This window comes from Phalacrocorax aristotelis, chromosome 15 (assembly GCF_949628215.1).
Source record: "Phalacrocorax aristotelis chromosome 15, bGulAri2.1, whole genome shotgun sequence".
NCBI classification, from domain to species: Eukaryota; Metazoa; Chordata; class Aves; order Suliformes; family Phalacrocoracidae; genus Phalacrocorax; species Phalacrocorax aristotelis.
The window spans coordinates 1,793,997-1,800,736 of NC_134290.1; the positions used below are offsets into that span (position 1 = coordinate 1,793,997).

Here is a 6,740-nt window from a genome sequence, read left to right on the forward strand (position 1 = left end):
CTTGATTCCCGCCAGTGTGAGGCCTTGCAAACTTTAGCCTGAAAACATAAAAGTCTGGAACTATGATGTCAGTCACACCGTCAACACAAAGATTATAGGTGTAACCAGAGGAGGAATTAATCACAAAATCTCTCTGATCTGAAATCAAGGAGAACCCTGGAAACAGCTGCCAAATACCCAAGGCCAGAGACCTATCATCCTGGGGCCAGATCCTGCGTTATCCAGTGCTCTAAAGCTTGGTCTATCCCCACTTTTTGGAAAGAGGAAGGGTTACTGACATCCATTGTAGAAGCTGGAATGTTTTATCTTTTTTTTTTTTTTTTTAAATGAATCTATATTTGGCCGAAGGAATAGTAGTTTTTCTTGCTATGGCTCCGGGAGAGAAACACAGTTACTGTCTCTGCGCTTCCAAGTGAGAAGTTCACCTGATAACATTAGGTGTACCCTTGGGGTTGCAGCTCCCAGTGACTACCATCGTTAGTAGTACAATGCACTGTCTAACTGGTCCTGGGGCAAAGGATCAGTTTAATCATGAATTAATTAATCTTTAAATTACTTGTCTTGAAAAGGTTATATATCACTTGTGTGGGACCATGCAACCTGGTCTTTATATTGTTTCTGTACTCATGGCCATCACCATCTATTTTGTGTGTTCGTTGTCTGATTCTGCTGACGTTTCTAAAGCATTCACTGCATTTTGGGGTTTACTTCTAATGTTATATCCCAAACTCGTGACTCTCTAGCTCAGAGGGTCTCTGGTGGAGGGTCACTCTGCAGTGCTCCAAGACCTCTCGGAAGTCCAGGTGTGCAAAGGCAGCAGCTGAACAGGAACAGGCAGGGGATACAGCGAACTTCTCGGCTGGCGTCTTGTTTCCAGCCCCATGCTCTGTACTGTTGTGTTCTGCTGTGAGAATCCTTCAATTCTTCTTCCCTGTGGGTCTTTAATGCTAGCAGATGGAAACGCAGCTCAACTTTCAAAAACTCTGAATAATTTATTAAGAACAAAATTGTTGGGTCTGAAAGCTGGTTCCTTCTCTTTCTCTTTCTCCTTTTCTCTCTGCAAACTGCCTTTCAGAGGCAAAGTTTCTAATTACAGGTCAGGGAGGCAGGTTTAATCACACAGCAGAGCCCTTGATGCAGCATTAGAGTGTTATTTATACACCTGAATTAATAGGGATGCAGCATTTCAGTTGAGAAGAATAAGGTGGTTTTCAATTTCACTCTTTTTATGTGAAACAAACCACATCAGATTCACTGGGCTTTTTGACCTAAATTATTAGGATTCTGAGTAACCAAAAAATAACTGCCGTGCAGAGCTAGAGCTAGAGCCACAAGAATAGACAGAGAACTGCTCATGTAGCAGGGGAACAACAGAAGCAGGATGTATCAGAAAGCCAGGAGCGGGTAGAATGAGGAAGCTGTTGCAAAAACTGAACAGTGTAAAAATACACATATCCAACTGTCTGTCCCAAGGAAAACTCCTGGAGGGTGTTGGTATCCACAGAAACCGAAGGGCAGTCTGCAGTGAGCTGGCATGCACTCAGACACCTCGAAATATTGTTGTTCTTTTAAGGCCAAGAATAGGAGAGGTGGAGATGAAACCTGAAGCGTGTGAGGAGTCCCTTGTACTCCATGCTGCAGAGAACGGGATCCCTGCACCATCAGTGCTTGGAGTCACTGTCAGCTTTTACTGGAGGTATTGGTTCTGTAGCACTGAAGAGAAGTGGGGAGTCCTGGATGGGATTGCTCCTGCAGCATTGTGAGCTCCAGCGTGACTTATTTACAGCAGTTCAGAGATGAATTTTCTCTGCTATTTTGAGTATGAAACTCAGAATCCCTGTGGGCTTTCATCCGGTTTTATCTTTGTCTCTAACTTGTGTAGTTTGGCTTCATGTTTGGTTTTTGTTTGGCTGCTTGGAAAGTCTGTGAAAATTGCTAGAACCTTTCTGGACTTTTTTCAGGGTTAAAAAATGGGAGACCTGTGCCTATGCACCTGATTCTCTACGTTATAGAATACGCTGAGCTGACTGAGATCCTGATGCCTGGAGTAATTGTTCATGTTCTGAGACAGGCCTGTGGTAGGTGTGGTACCTACGCACCAGGTAGATGTGTTGGGCCACGTGATGGGAAAGGGCCCCTAACGCTCAGCATTCCTTCTAGCAACAGTTCTCCTGGTTGTGGCTCATGGATAAGACACCTCTCCCACAGTGTGCCCAGGTACCCTGCAAAGCTATGACACTCACCGTGACCTGCCAACTCGACACATCTGCCACACAGAAATCCCAGAGTGACAGAGAGGGATGCGATGCTTCAAAATGGCTAAAATGCATGTTCTGCAGGTATGGAGCGAAGCACAGCAGCCAGAACACTGGGTCTTATGCTCAGTATGTGAGACTGGGTATGGCCTTGAGCTCCGAGAAGCTGTATTTTGCTGCGAGTGGTAGATTTCTAGAACCTGTACTCAGCAGTCTCTAAGCTAAGCTAAGAGACAGAAGAATGCAATGCAGTCAGTGCCTGTATGATATGTTACTAAGGTAAAAGAAGGTTATCTCCTTTTGTAAATTTACTTTCAATCCCAAGATAGTTTTTTTGTTTAGATTACCCATACTGTGAACCTTGTTCTCATGTACGTCTGCAAATCATTACCACGTCGCTGGAGTAGTATGTGCAGGGACTAGAAACTGATTCACCAGGTACAGAGTGTCACAGTGCTCCGGTCATCAGATCTATCAGGCTGGGTGTCCAGCAGTGTGTCAGGATCCAAAACTGGGTTGCGAGCTGGATGGAAACTCAGTTGCAGAAAAGAGTTTACAAGCTTGAGAGAGCAAGCAGAAGAGAAGTCTTCAGCAGAGAGAGATGGAAAATACTGCTCCCCAGGGCGCAGCCCAGCTCTGCTTCCTAGGCTTCGCGTTGCCAACAGGAGGTTTTCTACCAGGCTGCAAGGGAGGAGGATGCAAGGTCTGTGTGCGCTCTCCCTGTGACATCCCTGTTATTACTGTCACATACAGATGGCTGACACCCGCCGTGACAGAGGCACCCGAAGGTTTGGTGTTGTGCTGTACTAGATAACTTGTCGGGTATGTGATAGTCAGGCTGCCCTTCCTGTGGGAGGAGAGTTAGAGCGCACTGATGCTTTTTGGTATGCTTGCGGGTTTCTCCTCCAAGAATAGCTATCTGTCAAAGTGGGAAGATTTCAGAGATGGGAGAGGATTAGCAGTGATGACATGGATGGTCATATTTCAGGGCAAACACCTGTAAATCAGTCTAAGCCTGTAAGTAGCAACCTATTAAACCGAGTTCACCTCAGCAGCGCTTGCCCTGTGTCTGCTGAGCAGGGCTGGAGCCAGCCCTTGGAGCACAGCTGGTGCTACGAGCTCAGCCTTTTCCCATCCTCCGTACCAGTGCAAATGGAGCAACTATGGATGTTTACAGCTGACAAGACAAAACACATTAAAGAGGTGATGACATCTTTTTAATACATCTTCTGCATTTCTACTTATATCTTAGCCCATGTCTGACCCTTCTTGGGGCTCTGAAATGCTTTTCCTTCTTGTTTTGTTTTTAGGGGCTTTTTATTAGAGAAGGTCTTTTTAGCACAACAGACCAGATTAAGTCTTCCAGTGCTGCCCCTTCTGTTCAGCGGAAGAGCTGCCAGCAGGGATGCGTTGCCTGGTTTTCTAGAGGTGAAGCATACAGCTGTTGTAGCATCCTCTGCCCTTCCCAACCTGCAAGCATGCAGTGAGAAATCGGGATACTACCTTGAATCCTGCGTTATTGCCACCAGCTTCTCCTCTTTCGAAAAGGACGCCGCCGAGAGGAATTTCTGAACGAACTGCTGCAAACTCCTGTTTAATGAACTCTGCATAACAAAGCGTTAGTAAAAGTTTTCTTATAGATGCATGGCTTAACCATGAAGTATTAACAATTGTGAAGTTACTTTGTAAACAAACATGCTGTACCTGTGACCTGGCGATGAAAATGTTACAGGGCCGTGGAGCTCAATCCAGTCCTCCCATCAACTTCCAGAGTGATTTCTGACATTACGGTATTTTTGTGCCTGGGTTCCACTATTCCATTATCCTGGGTTTCTAGAAAAATAATATCAACCTCTCCAAGGCTCTGAAGACATACGAGATCTTTGGCTAGTTCATGCGTGCAGTTGAGATTGCATGAGGAAAGCATCCTTATATTTTCTGATATTTAATTTTTCTGTTAACCACTCTCCCTTATATAAAACTTATATGTGTGAGTGTGTGTATATATATAATTACTCTTATGTAACTTTATATAACTTAACTTATAATTTACGGCAAATATTGCTGTGAAAGAAGATCCAGGCATTTCAAATACTAGGTTTTAATAATAGTTTATAAGTTTTCTTCTTTTTTAGAGGAAGCCAGCAAAGTTTAATCATTCTTACGAGCTTGTCACCGCTAGATTGGAGGGTCGGTTTATATAACATTTTCTTTGGTTTGGGGGTCAGTAGTAGATACTTCAGAGAAAGTATCTAGTATAAGAAGACGTACAATCGAGGTCACTTGGTTTTTTCACCTGTAAGAGAATTTTCTTCTGTAGGTGAGGCAGAGTTAATACCCAGCAGGAACTGAGGTCCCAGCTCTGACCTCAGCATGTGAGCTGGTCCCATAGGGTCTAATAAACCACCAATTCCAAAAGGACTAGATCCTTCCTTCAAGCTAAGCATGTATTTAAGTGGTCTAATAACTGCAGAGCCGAGATCTGTTAAATCCATTAAATTGTCTCCTATTTAATGCAACCGGCTGTTCCCATTAATGATATAAATGACTATTTCTGTCATGTGACTGTTAATAAGGAGGTGCCCAACGGGGCAATATCTGACATTTTTCAGAGCACAGCAGTGCCTTTAGGTCTGCCAGGGAGCAGCAGGCTGTGTTTAGTGTCTACGTAACACGGGGCACACAGCGCAGCTCGGGATAATGCACACGCGTTTCTGGTGCCCATCTGCCCCCTCTCCCCCGATGTTTATTTTCTTAAAGAAACAAGCCCAGCTCACCTGATCATGGCAGTTGAGAACGTCAACAAATTATGGAGCTGTTTTATTTTCTCAGATGTTCTCATGATCGCGCAGACATTGCAGATGATCTCTTTGCCTTTGCTGGCTGGCTGCTGTCTCTGACCACTCTGGCAGGTAAACACAGCGAGCGTCCGAGGCCAGAATAGTGGGTTGTGAACAATGAAGAGCTGTTGTTTTTGTCTGTCACTTTGTATTCACAAATAGCAAGTTGTATTGTAAAGACTGAGAAATACGCCAAAGTAAGTCCAGGGAGAGATTAAAGTTCTAGATAGGCAACACAGATCTCCTTGCACATCTTCACACTGGTGCTGTCGCTGCCCTGCCTTTGAGCATGGGGATTCCAGTGATACTGATGCTGGACTTTCCAGAAGGGACTGGGAATAAAGAAACAGGACAGGTTTGACAAGGCAAGTGTATTTCTACTATTTCCATATGAGCTCTGTAAGATAACTGCTGCGGATCTAAAGGTTCTTAAGAGTCACCACTTCATCAGGACAGTTACATACACTGTTCTCCCAAGAAAAGAAAAGTTCAGCCTTCAAAACAATTTGCATCCAAAGAAATCAAAGTGAATGTCATCATTCCTGTTCTATGGATGCAGAAACTAGTATTTCAGTAAGAATTTATGCAAGTGAAAGAAAAATAGGAGTAAAATCTTGAGTAAGGATGCTCTTGTAAATACGTGGCCTGTGTCTTTACTAAGCAGCGTTCAGAGTTCCTTCTGGCTTTGGAGTTTGGGAATTGCTGGGAACAACCGGTGTGCTTCTGAGGTGCTGCATTCATCACTTCAGGACTGTGCTGATAGTTGCTCTCCTTGCTGAAACACGGCACCCTAGTTTCATTCCAGGAACTACGGGCGTTAATGTCTTAAGAAACTTTTGTTAATGGTAATGTAAGCAGTTTTGGGGAGGGGAAGAATCAGCTGATTCAGAAAGAAGATCCAGTTCTGCACATACAGAACAATAAAGATCTGGCTGTGGCAAAAGCCTGTCCCCAAATTTTAGCGAGTGCATTTGGGAGACACTGCACCTCTGTGGGAAGCGCGGTTGGCCTGGGTGCGTTGCTGGCATACAGCTGTCGGATAAAAAATGCAGCCTGTGCCATTGCCTGAGTAAAGAACATTTCATTTTCTAGTAGGCATAAAGAGTTGCCAGTGTCATTGAAATTTTGTGGCTCTGAATAGTTGCTGTAAATTTCATCTGGGCAATATCCCCAATTGTGTTAGACATAATTACATTCAAAGTTCTTTTTAATCATTTATTTGGAACATGGCCCAAGATTCAGCAGTTTTGGATTGGGACAGAAATTGAATTATTTATTATCAATTAGAGGTTGTCAGAGCCTTTGACACCACGTCGAGCTGGCATTGTTTGGTATCTGTATTAATGATCAGATAGATAAAAGCATGAAATTATTGGTTAGGAAGCTTTTATTCTAGGCTGAGAAGGCTAGTTTGCATACTTGGCTGGATGCTTCCCTACACTCACTGTCATTATGGCTCTGTTTAATCAAGTCAACGTTGCCTGTGGAATCGCTTGCCCATAAATTGATGAATTGAGTGTAAGAATAATTCCCCCTAGATGGAACCCAGTTGTGACTTCCCTTGCCATCCCAGCCCAGCACATTTAGACTCTTCTGCTTTGGCTGTGGTCTGCTATAGACCCTGGAACAATCTTTGTCACATCTG

General features: G+C 44.0%; 1 long non-coding RNA gene across 1 annotated transcript; it reads left to right on the forward strand.

Moving 5' to 3' along the window:
- Positions 1 to 2,422: 2,422 nt before the first annotated feature.
- Positions 2,423 to 4,249, forward strand: LOC142064978 (uncharacterized). Its single transcript, XR_012663255.1, has 2 exons — positions 2,423 to 2,958; positions 3,566 to 4,249. It is a non-coding gene; the product is annotated as an uncharacterized LOC142064978 (long non-coding RNA).
- The last annotated feature ends 2,491 nt before the right edge of the window (positions 4,250 to 6,740 follow it).